This window comes from Ovis aries, chromosome 1 (assembly GCF_016772045.2).
Source record: "Ovis aries strain OAR_USU_Benz2616 breed Rambouillet chromosome 1, ARS-UI_Ramb_v3.0, whole genome shotgun sequence".
In the NCBI taxonomy this organism is placed as follows: domain Eukaryota; kingdom Metazoa; phylum Chordata; class Mammalia; order Artiodactyla; family Bovidae; genus Ovis; species Ovis aries.
Window position 1 is genome coordinate 66,439,232 of NC_056054.1, and position 12,720 is coordinate 66,451,951.

Genomic DNA, 12,720 nt, shown 5'->3' on the forward strand with positions numbered 1-12,720 from the left:
AACATGAGTTTCTATACCAGATTATAAGCTATACCATTAAATAAACTAAACTCCATAATTGCAGAATTAATGTAACCCTTATTAACCTATGGGCTTCCCTGGTGGCTCAGAGGTTAAAGCATCTGCCTGGAATGAGGGAGAACCAGGTTCGATCCCTGGGTTGGGAAGATCCCCTGGAGAAGGAAATGGCAACCCACTCCAGTACTCTTGCTTGGAAAATCCCATGGAAGGAGGAGCCTGGTAGGATACAGTCCATGGGGTCGCAAAGAGTAGGACACGACTGAGCAACTTCACTTCACTTCACTTCTATTAACCTATACATTTTTATCTGCCTCTAGAAGATCAAGCAGGTATTCACAAGCAGAATTTATGAGAAGGCTGAGATGAGAAATCTATATTCCTATTTGCCATCATGCAGCACTTCCTTTTCCTTATTTGTGTCCATGTTAAGAGGAGGCCAATGAAATGGAGAAGCTGGCACCATACGATGGTGAACACTGAGTCATCACCTGAGTCCATTTCTGAAACAGCTTTCCAGTAGCATAGCAGTGAAGACTGTCTTGAAACCTCGTTTCAGAACCCATAATGAGGTCATGAATGCCCACACAAATAGACAGGATTTGTTAGACAAAAGAATTGTTTCTGTTTTAGTGATGTCCCTGTGATGCATAAGGGCTTCCTACGTGGTAAACAACCTGATTCCCTAATGAAGGAGACAAGAGCTCCATCTCTGGGTCAGGAAGATCCTCTGGAGAGGGGCATGGCAACCCACTCCAGTATTCTTGCTGGAAGAATCTCATGGACAGAGGAGCCCGGCGGGCTACACAGTCTACAGGGTCACACAGAGTCGGACACAACTGAAGCGACTTAGAATGCACACACGCACGTGTGATGCATCAAATGAAAGACTGAGAAAGCAAAGGACATACAGTGGAGGCGTGAGAACACTAACATGTTGGGGGTGAGCAGAGAAACCATACAGGTTTCTCAAGAGGCAGGTCAGGTGGTCTAGTATTCCCATCTCTTGGTGAAATTAGATGATCAGTGTTTTCTTTTTTTAAAAAAACTTTACAACATGTATGAAGTAAAGATAATTTTCTATTTCAACATTACCATTATTTCATCTTTTGACATTAGTCCACTCAGAGTCTGAAAGGACTTTGGGAATTCTGTTAGTTTTCTTTAGCTGCAGTTTATTTATCTCTAAATTAATTTAGCTAATCTCTAGTATTTGTTTGTACTTTTCCAATTTATGATATTAAAATCAATGCAGATTTTCAATCACTTAGCTCTAATTTGGCAATAAAAATATTTACTCAATATGTACCTCAAAGGGTTGCTACATATATAAGCTATTATAATGAATCTTCCAAGCAGTAATTGACATTAAACTGAAAGCTGTATTTCTTTTTTTAAAAACTATTTTAACACTTGGTATATGGTTTTTCCAGTAGTCATGTATGGATGTGAGAGTTGGACTGTGAAGAAGGCTGAGCACTGAAGAATTGATGCTTTTGAACTGTGGTGTTGGAGAAGACTCCTGAGAGTCCCTTGGACTGCAAGGAGATCCAACCAGTCCATTCTGAAGGAGATCAGCCCTGGGATTTCTTTGGAAGGAATGATGCTAAAGCTGAAACTCCAGTACTTTGGCCACCTCATGAGAAGAGTTGACTCATTGGAAAAGACTTTGATGCTGGGAGGGATTGGGGGCAGGAGGAGAAGGGGACAACTGAGGATGAGATGGCTGGATGGCATCACGGACTCGATGGACCTGAGTCTGAGTGAACTCCGGGAGTTGGTGATGGACATAGAGGCCTGGCGTGCTGCGATTCATGGGGTCGCAAAGAGTCGGACACGACTGAGTGACTGAACTGAACTGAACTGAACTGATGTACCCACAAAGATGGACTCTTTAATCTTTTAGTCAGTTTTTAAAAATCAGCACAAGTAAATGAGTAACAAATGTGATTGATTCTATATTGATTCAGTTCAATTTGACAGACATTTAATTGTGTAATTTTTATATGCTTATCCCTGCAATAGGTATAGACTGTGACATGGTCCTAGATATTGAAGTGTTTACAATCTTGAAAGGTGAGAGTTTTATAAGAAAAACATACAAAGGAAATCTGGTGGTGGTTTAGTTGCTAAGTCACGTCTGATACTAATTCAAATAATTAGTATATGAATATGTATGTGTTAACATGAATGTATACACATGAATGAGTATATGCATATAAAATTTCAGGAGAAAATTAAGAATGGTAACAAGTATATGGGTAATGGCCGTAGGAGGTAGCTATTCTAGCTGTGTTAGTCAGAAAAGGATTCTCTGAGGAGGTAACATATATAAAAGTTGTAAATAAAGGGACGGGGTAAGCCGTTTGAAGAGGTAGTGGAATAGTGTTGCAGGCAGGAGATTGGCAGGTTGCTGAGGTGAAAACAAGCTTGGTGTGCTCAGGAAACCATGAGATGGCCTGTGTGGCTGCCACGCTGATTAGTGTTTTCAATTGTCTTTATTTGGAATTATTAAAATTGAGCAATGCTATCTTTTGCCAGCAACACCTAAACTCTCATTTTACTGGTACATGTAACCCTGTGAGACCCTCATTGTCACTGGATATTTAAAGCAAATTTCTCACTCTTGGCAAACCTATACCTTGAAGGGGGCACATAGTATAAAATATGGTAGAAAGATAGCAGTGCTAACATAATGCTACAAATGAAATATTTGAATCTGTTTCAGAGCAATAGTTATATTTGGAAAGGTTATAGATGGTTTCAAAAGGAGGTGTACTTTCTTCTGGATCTTGAAGGGTGACTCAGATTTCATCAAAGGGAGATGAGAGGAAACGTGTTTTAAAGGAAGAGAATGAGCAAATATACAATGGCAATGAATAATGGCTACACGTTAGCCAGAGTCCACTGTAGCCAAAGGCTCATTGAAGATGAACTTGAAACATCAGTTGTGGCCTAGATCACAGACTTTCTTCCAAAGTCAGGTAGTCTTTGTAGATTATCACACATGCTCAGAATTGTGCTTGCTACATCACTCTGATGGCAGGAAAACAGGGAGAAAGAACTCACTTGGAGAAAGAGCTCATTTAGGCGGCAGTTGCTACAGCTTAGAAGACATGTTATAGTCCCTTCACTATTGGCTTGAGTGGGAATTTTGCTCCATGAGATCATTCAGGGATGCAGCTCCCTTGCATACTGTGTTCTCTGCCTATCAAGTCATTGTATTCATCTGCAAGATTAAAGCTTGACTGCTGCCACACCTGTGACCCAGGCAGTAGGAAGGAAAAAAAGGATTCACGGAGTCCAAGTTCAGAGTTCTCTCGCCAGACGCAGTAGTGATATACATACGTAATGCAACGTAACGTAACGTAACGTAACGTAACGTAACGTAATGTAATGTAATATGTGTGTGCTCAGTTGTTTCCGACTCTTCGCAGTCCCATGAACTGTAGCCTGCCAGGCTCCTCTGTACATGGAATTTTCAGGCAAGAATACTGGAGTGGGTTGCTATTTCCTTCTCAGGGGATCTTCACGACACAGGTATTGAACCCACATCTCTTGCATCTCTTGAGTCTCTTGCATCGGAATGTGAACTCATTACCACTGTGCCACCTGGGAAACCCTGACATGCATCTACTTTTGTTTATATGTCATGTGACGCTTAATCACTTGTCCATACCAAGCTGCAAGCGTAGCTAGAAAAATATAGTCTTAGTTGGATTGCATGAACTCATCTTGTGAAATACAATCATACAACATTAAGGGGTGAAAATTTTGTTACAACACTAAAAATATATGCAACAGTATATCAGAGACAAATTTCTTTAATGAATCCTGAAACAGTCTTGGCCATTTTGAGAGCTGAACCCAAGCTGGGCTAAGTATAGTGGCCCTGTACTTCCTGAGACACAGACATTAATGTAGAAGGAGGGTGGACACATGACTCAGACCTGAATAATAATCCTTTATCTCCTCACTGGATCCAAGAAGTCCTCCTTTCTCTCTTACGTTTTTGGCTTTATTTTTAATATGGCTTATTGAGACTATAAAGATGGGTTTCTAGAGAAGAATAGTCTAAGGAGAGGTAGTTGTTTTTGAATGTAAACAAGATATTTTTAATATTTAATAATGGAGGAAAAAATAAATTCAGATTATTTCTTCCAGATTCCGTGATTTTTAAATGTTCCAAAGAATATTTTTCCAAATTACACTTTAAAATTCAGTTATAAGAGTATAATATTGGTAAAGGAAATTTTTTTTAAATGGCTTATTAAACTGGTAGGATTTAATGGGGCTGCATTTAAGTGATATGAAATTTTTCATATTCTATTAGTGAATTCCAGAAAAAATGGTCTAGCATCTTGTTTTAGAAATTGTGGGGTTCTTTGAAACCTAGGGTACTCAACTATTGGGCCTAATAAAAATATTCAGATAGGAACAATCTCATTATTTAACATCCTGCTACACAAAGTTCGAGAAAGATGAAGAAGCTGACCTCCATCAGGTGCTCACAGAAAATATTAAGTGTAGGGCAGGAGGCATGAGGGAGCTGCCTTGGTGGGGCAGGCAGGCTGGACATTTCATGGTTTGAGGTTATGCATCTGTACCTAGAGAAGAGAAATGACTGATATTGTCACCAGGAGACTTGAGCTGAATTTCAGGTAATTGCAGCCCACCAATGGGATAGAAATAAGATCATAAAAAAATAAAAGACCCATATGATGCAGGTGTTCAGAGTCTGCTAAAACTGGGAGTGGAACAGTGATACTGAGAAAAACCTTTTGGCATTCCAGGTTTTACATAAAGAACCATATAATTGCAGAACTCCACTGGAGGAATTTGAGGCTTTATTCACTTAAATTAGCTACAGAACAAATAAAACCCATGTCCACCTGAACTACAACTATACTGAATCATCTTAACAGAAAAGAGATGTACCCATTTCTAAGCATAAATACTATTTCATTCCCAACTACTTTTTACACAGTCACCAGCATTCAGTAAAAAATTATGAGACACAGAAAAAAAAAAATGAAGTAAAAGCTATCCATTGTGAAGACATAAAGCAAGCAGCAGAAATAGAGATAGACCAAGTGCTGGAACCATCAGACAGCCCTTTTAAAATCACTATAATTATTATGTTAAAGGATCTAGTGGGAAGATAAACACAGTAGACAAATGTGAATTTTCAGTGGAGAACTGGAAACTATTAATAGAGTCAGATAGAAATACTGTAAGTGACAATTAAGGTGTCCTTTATAGCCTTGTGGGCTATAGTCCAGGGGGTCACAAAGAATCAGACACGACTGAGCAACTAACACACACTTTAATGGGTTTAGCAGATGACCGAATGGGTACACAGTGGAGGAAAGAATCAGAGAACTTTAGATAGGTCAATAGAATTTAAACTGAACCGTGAAGTTACTCAAGGAATGAAAGAACTGAGCATCCAGTAGCTATAAAACAATATCAAAAGATTTGCTATACATGTAATATTAAAAAATCAAAAGGAAAGAGAACCTTCCAAAATTACTGAAAGACAGCACACCACAGGTTCAGAAGTTCAGAGAAACCCAAGGATAAATACAAAGAAAAGCACAACATAGGCAGAGTAATGAGATCTAAACAAAAAGATCTTGAAGGCTATCAGAAAAACAGATGCTATATACAGGGAAACAAGGGTAAGAATATGAACAACTTCTTTCTGGAAACTGCAAGTTAGGGAAAGTGGAAAAACATTTCTAAAGTACTGAATAAAACAATATTAATTCAGATTTCTTTGCTCAGTAAAACAGTCTCTAATGGATATAAAAATACAGAGATTTCATAGCAAAGCTGATAGAAATATATTTTAATGGACTCAGTGTAAATCCAATGAAAATTTATACTATTGTTGGTGGAATAAGAAAGTGAAGTCACTCAGTCATGTCCAACTCTTTGCGACCCTATGGACTGTAGCCTACCAAGCTCCTCAGTCCATGGAATTTTCCAGGCAAGAGTACTGGAGTGGGTTGCCATTTCCTTCTCCAGGGGATCTTCCCAACCCAGGGATCGAACCCGGGTCTCCCGCACTGCAAGCAGATGCTTTACTGTCTGAGCCACCAGGGAAGCCCTGGTGGAATAAAGGTGACTTTAAAATTTATATGAAGATTTCTTATTTGTAGGATAAATACAAGAAAGTATCCTTCTAAATATGGCATCACATATTTGTGAATGTGAGAAAGACAAAAGGCTCTCTTCTATCACTCCTTGAGAGGCACTGATGTTCCTTCTGTCCCTTTTCCTTCAACATGGGTTCAGCTGTTCTTTTCTAAGGCTAACTGAGTCTATTCCCTTTAATCCACATCATCGATGGTGACTGTAAGCACTACTGCAGCTACAGCCCTGGAGTCTTGACTGTTCCTCATTTGCCCTAACACCATTCCACAGGAACAGATTTGGTGCCTCTCAACTGAGGCCAATTGGAAATAGTATCTTCACCTCTTGGTCTTAAGATCCAATCTGTGAAATTAAAACAACAGTTATATAATTTGACATCTTTTGTTACTTGTGACATTTATTTCCAAAGGTGAAGATGTATATGAGAAGATTATCATAAATGTGAAAGTGTCCATTATACATTTCTAACGCATTTCAAGGCTACTTCCTTTTAGGTTAAGAAATTTTCAAATTTGTGACTTGGGCCTCATGTCAATCAAACTTCACTGTCAAAAGCAATTGATTTGCATCTTGCCTATATGTCATTATTATAGCTCCAGTGCCATCAAAAAATAGACACAGCATAGTCTAGTGCTGTGTCTTAAGAGCAGTAAGTATACTGGAAATCTGACAGTTTGTAATATGTACTACGTTAACAGTACCAAGCTTGTAACTTTCGATAAGTGACTTAATTTTACCCCGTCTCATCTTTTAAAAATCTCTATAAGAGAAGTAATAATGAAATCAGTATTGATTTTGAAGATACTGTTCTTTTCAACCAAGACAGTTCCTTGGATATTAAATTGTACGTTATCATTTTCCTTTATGAATTGTACAGCTTGCAAAGGCAGTTATAAAGTATTATTAGTAAGTGCTCCAGCAAAATAGGCTGCGGTCTTTGGTACCTTTGAAAGTTCAGTTCAAGTCTGGAAGTAAGCTGAACAGTAAGAATGAGACCCTATCTGATTATTGGAAATTCAGCATAATAAAACTCTGCAAAGAACAGGTAAAAAGACAGATGGTAAAATATTTGCTTTTTTTCCTTTAATAATAAATCATATTTTGAGCAACTAAAAAATTTCAAACTCCTATAATGTAACCCAATTGGGTAATTCATATAAAACCCCACCAGGGCTTCCCTGGTGGCTCAGTGGTAAAGAATCTGCTTGCAATGCAGGGGACACTGGTTCAACCCCCGAGTCAGAAAGATCACCTGGAGAAGGGAATGACAACCCACTTCGGTATTCTTGCACGGAGAATTCCATGGACAGAGGAGCCTGGTGGGCTACAGTCTGTAGGGTAGCAAAGAGTCTGGACACACTGAGCTATTAAGTTTCACTTTTTGTGTAATGCTTCTATAGGCTTCCCAGGTGGTGCTAGTGGTAAAGAACCTGCCTGCCAATCCAGTAGACATAAGAAATGCGGGTTCCATCCCTGCGTTGGGAAGATCCCCTGGAAGAGGGCACAGCAACCCACTCCAGTATTCTTGCCTGGGAAATCTGTGGGCTAAGAAGTCTGATGGACTACAGTCCAAAGGGTTGCAGAGTCAGATATGACTGAAGTGACTTAGCACACACACACCATAATATTTCTATCATTTTTAAGACCTATTTTGCTGGAACTCCTTTTTTCATGAAATTCTTATTACAAAATTCAGACTTAAATTTAAGAAAGTAGGGAAAACCACCAGACAATTCAGGTATGACCTAAATGAAATACCTTACGATTATACAGCGGAAGTGACAAATAGATTCAAGGGATTAGATCTGATAGAGTGCCTGAAGAACTATGGACGGAGGTTTGTGACATTGTACAGGAGGCAGTGATCAAGATCATCCCCAAGAAAAAGAAATGCAAAAAGGCAAAATGGTTGTCTGAGGAGGGCTTACAGAGCTGAGAAGAGAAGCAAAAAGTACAGGAGAAAAGGAAAGATATATCCATTTGAATGCAGAGTTCCAAAGAATAGCACACAGAGATAAGAAAGACTTCCTCAGTGATCAATGCAAAGAAATAGAGGAAAACAATACAATGGGAATGATTAGAGATCTCTTCAAGAAAATTAGAGATACCAAGGGAAATTTTCATGCAAAGATGGGCACAATAGAAGACAGAAATGGTATGGACCTAACAGAAGCAGAAGATAGTAAGAAGAGGTGGCAAGAATACACAGAAGAACAATACAAAAAAAAGATTTCATGACCCAGATAAACATGATGGTGTGATCACTCACCTAGAGTCAGATATCCTGAAATGCAAAGTCAAGTGGGCCTTCAGAAGCATCATTATGAGCTAGTGGAGGTGATGGAATTCCAGCTGAGCTATTTCAAATCCTAAAAGATGATGCTGTGAAAGTGCTACACTCAATCTGTCAGCAAATTTGGAAAACTCAGCAGTGGCCCCAGGACTGGAAAAGGTCAGTTTTCATTGAAGTCACAAAGAAAGGCAATGCCAAAGAATGTTCAAACTACTGCACAATTTCACTCATCTCACTCGCTAGCAAGATAAGTTCAGTTCAGTTGCTCAGCTGGCTCTGACTCCTTGCGATCCCATGGACTGCAACACACCAGGCTTCCCTGTCCATCACCAACTCCTGGAGCCTACTCAAATTCATGTCCATTGCATCGGTGCTGCCATCCAACCATCTCATCCTCTGTCATCCCCTTCTCCTCCCGCTTTCAATCTTTCCCAGCATCAGGGTCTTTTTCAATGAGTCAGTTCTCTGCATCAGGTGCCCAAAGTATTGAAGTTTCAGATTCAGCATCAGTCCTTCCAATGAATATTCAGGACTCATTTCCTTTAGGATTGACAGGTTGGATCTCCTTGCAGTCCAAGGGATTCTCAAGAGTCTTCTCCAACACCACAGTTCAAAAGTATCAATAATTCAGCACTGAGCTTTCTTTATGGTCCAACTCTCACATCCATACACATGACCACTGGAAAAACCATAGCATTGACTAGATGGACCTTTGCTGGTAAAGCAATGTCTCTGCTTTTTAATATGCTATCTAGGTTGGTCATAACTTTTCTTCCAAGGAGTAAGCATCTTTTAATTTCATGGCTGCAATCACCACCGGCAGTGATTTTGGAGCCCCCCAAAATAAAATCTTTCACTGTTTCCACTGTTTCCCCATCTATTTGCATGAAGTGATGGGACCGGATGCCATGATCTTAGTTTTCTGAATGTTGAGTATTAAGTCAATTTTTTCACTCTCCTCTTTCACCTTCATCAAGAGGCTCTTTAGTTCTTCTTCATTGCCATAAGTGTGGTGTCATTTGTGTGTCTGAGATTATTGATATTTCTCCTAGCAATCTTGATTCCAGCTTGTGCTTCATCCAGCCTGGCATTTCACATGATGTAGTCTGTGTAGCAGTTAAATAAACAGGATAACAATATATAGCCTTGAAGTACTCTTTTCCCAACTTGGAACCAGGCTGTTGATCCATGTCCAGTTCTAACTATTGCTTCTTGACCTGTATACAGATTTCTCAGGAGGCAGGTCAGGTGGTCTGGTATTCCCATCTCTTGAAGAATTTTCCAGTTTGTTGTGATCCACACAATCAAAAGCTTTGGCATACTGAGTAAGATTTTTTTCTGGAACTCTCTTGCTTTTGCGATGATCCATAGATGTTGGCAATTTGATCTCTGGCTCCTCTGCCTTTTTAAAATCCAGATTAAACATCTGGAAGTTCATGATTCTTGTATTATTGATGCCTGGCTTGGAGAATTTTGAGCATTACTTTGCTAGCATGTGAGATGAATGCAATTGTGTGGTAGTTTGAACATTCTTTAGACTTCCCTGGTGGCTGAGATGGTAAAGTGTCTGTCTACAAAGCGGGAGACCTGCTGGAGAGGGAAATGGCAATCCACTCCAGTACTATTGCCTGGAAAATCCCATGGACAGAGGAGCTTGGTAGGCTACAGTCCATGGGGTTGCAAAGAGTCATACGCAACTGAGTGACTTAATCATTTCATTTGAACATTCTTTGGCATTGCCTTTCTTTGGGATTGGAATGAAAATTGACCTTTTCCAGCCCTGTGGCCACTGCTGAGTTTTCCAGATTTGCTGGCATATTGAGTGTAGCACTTTCACAGCATCATCTTTTAGGATTTGAAATAGCTCGACTGAAATTATATCACCTCCACTAGCTTTGTTTGTAGTGATGCTTCATAAGGCCCACTTGACTTTGCATTTCAGGATATCTGACTCTAGGTGAGTGATCACACCATTATGGTTACCTGGGTCATGAAGAACTTTTTTGTATAGTTCTTCTGTGTATTCTTGCCACCTCTTCTTAGTATCTTCTGCTTCTGTTAGGTCCATACCATTTCTGTCTTCTATTGTGCCCATCTTTGCATGAAAATTTCCCTTGGTATCTCTAATTTTCTTGAAGAGATCTCTAATCATTCCCATTGTATTGTTTTCCTCTATTTCTTTGCATTGATCACTGAGGAAGTCTTTCTTATCTCTGTGTGCTATTCTTTGGAACTCTGCATTCAAATGGTTATATCTTTCCATTTACCTTTAGTGCTAGCAAAGTAATGCTCAAAATTCTGCAAGCCAGGCTTCAACAGTATGTGAACTGTGAACTTCCAGATGTTCAAGGTGTACTTAGAAAAGGCAGAGGAACCAGAGATCAAATTATGAACATCCGTTGGATCATCAAAAAAGCAAGAGTTCCAGAAAAACATCCACTTCTGCTTTCTTGACTACACTAAAACCTTTGACTGTGTGGATCACAACAAAATGTGAAAAATTCTTCAAGAGATGGGCATACCAGATCACCTGACCTGCCTCTTGAGAAATCTGTATGCAGGTCAAGAAGCAAAATTAGAACTGGACATGGAACAACAGACTGCTTCCAAATTGGGAAAGGAGTACGTCAAGGCTGTATATTGTCATTTTACTTATTTAACTTATATGCAGAGTACATCATAAGAAACACTGCACTGGATAAAGCACAAGCTGGAATCAAGATTGCCGGGAGAAATATCAATAACCTCAGATATGCAGATGACACCACGCTTATGGCAGAAAGTGAAGAGAAACTGAAAGCCTCTTGATGAAGGTGAAAGAGGAGAGTGAAAAAGTTAGCTTAAAACTCGACATTCAGAAAACTAAGATCATGGCATCTGGTCCCATAACTTCATGCAAATAGATGGGGAAACAGTGGAAATAGTGAAAGATTTTATTTTGGGTGGGGGGCTCCAAAATCACTGCCCGTGGTGATTGCAGCCATGAAATTAAAAGATGCTTGCTCCTTGGAAGAAAAAATATGACCAACCTAGATAGCATATTAAAAAGCAGAGACATTGCTTTACTAGCAAAGGTCCATGTAATCAAAGCTATGGTTTTTCCAGTGGTCATGTATGGATGTGACAGTTGGACTCTAAAGAAAGCTGAGCGCCGAAGAATTGATGCTTTTGATCTGTGGTATTGGAGAAGACTCTTGAGAGTCCCTTGGACTGCAAGGAGATCCAACCTGTCAATCCTAATAGTCCTGAATATTCATTGGAAGAAATGATGCCTAAGCTGAAACTCCAGTATTTTGACCACCTGATGTGAAGAACCAGCTCGTTGGAAAAGACCCTGATGCTGAGAAAGATTGAAGGTTGGAGGAGAAGGAGATGACAGAGAATGAGAATGAGATGGTTGGATGGCATCACTAGTTGATGGACATGAGTTTGAATAAGCTCCGGAGTTGGTGATAGACAGGAAAGCCTGGCATGCCACAGACCATGGATCACAAAGAACTGGACATGACTGATGACTGTACTGAGCTGATTTTACTGGAGATAAACAAAAAGGAAATAAAATGTATAAGAAATATTTAATTTTTTACTATTAAAATAATTTTCAGTCATTTTAGGGAAATATAGAAATCCCTGAAGATATAACTATTGGGAGAAGAAAGGCCAAAGTGGTAGAATTATTTTTAAAAATTTTATGGGTATTTACATTTTTTATATATATATATTATATATATATACATATATTTTTATAACCTATAGTTTTTAATAAAAATCAGTAGGCTTTCATATATGATTGCAAGCAATTACACTCATTTAATTTTAGTACTGTAAGCAAGGCTCAAAATTAAATGCCAACATTTGGGGCTTAAAATTAAATGAGCCCCATCATTTGTTTGTCAGATTATGTTGCATTCCTTATACTATTTATTTATAGGTTTAAAGGATTATAAACAAAATCCAATAGAAATTGGTTCATAATATAAAATACCCTATTTAAGTTATGCCCTTGGTGAGGACAGAAGGAAGGTTAGACTTCTTTAGCTTTTCAGCTTTTGACATAATTTCCATGCTGGTGGTTCTTTCCATCTTCTAGAGTACTTCTGTTTCATTATGATGTTATTTACTTACAGCTTAGAATAATCTAAGTAGATCGTCTTCTAACTATGAGCAGGAATCATATAATTGCCTATAAACTGAGTATCCTCCATCCAGTTGGGAACCATACACTGTAGACTGTCTGCGCTAAGAAACCA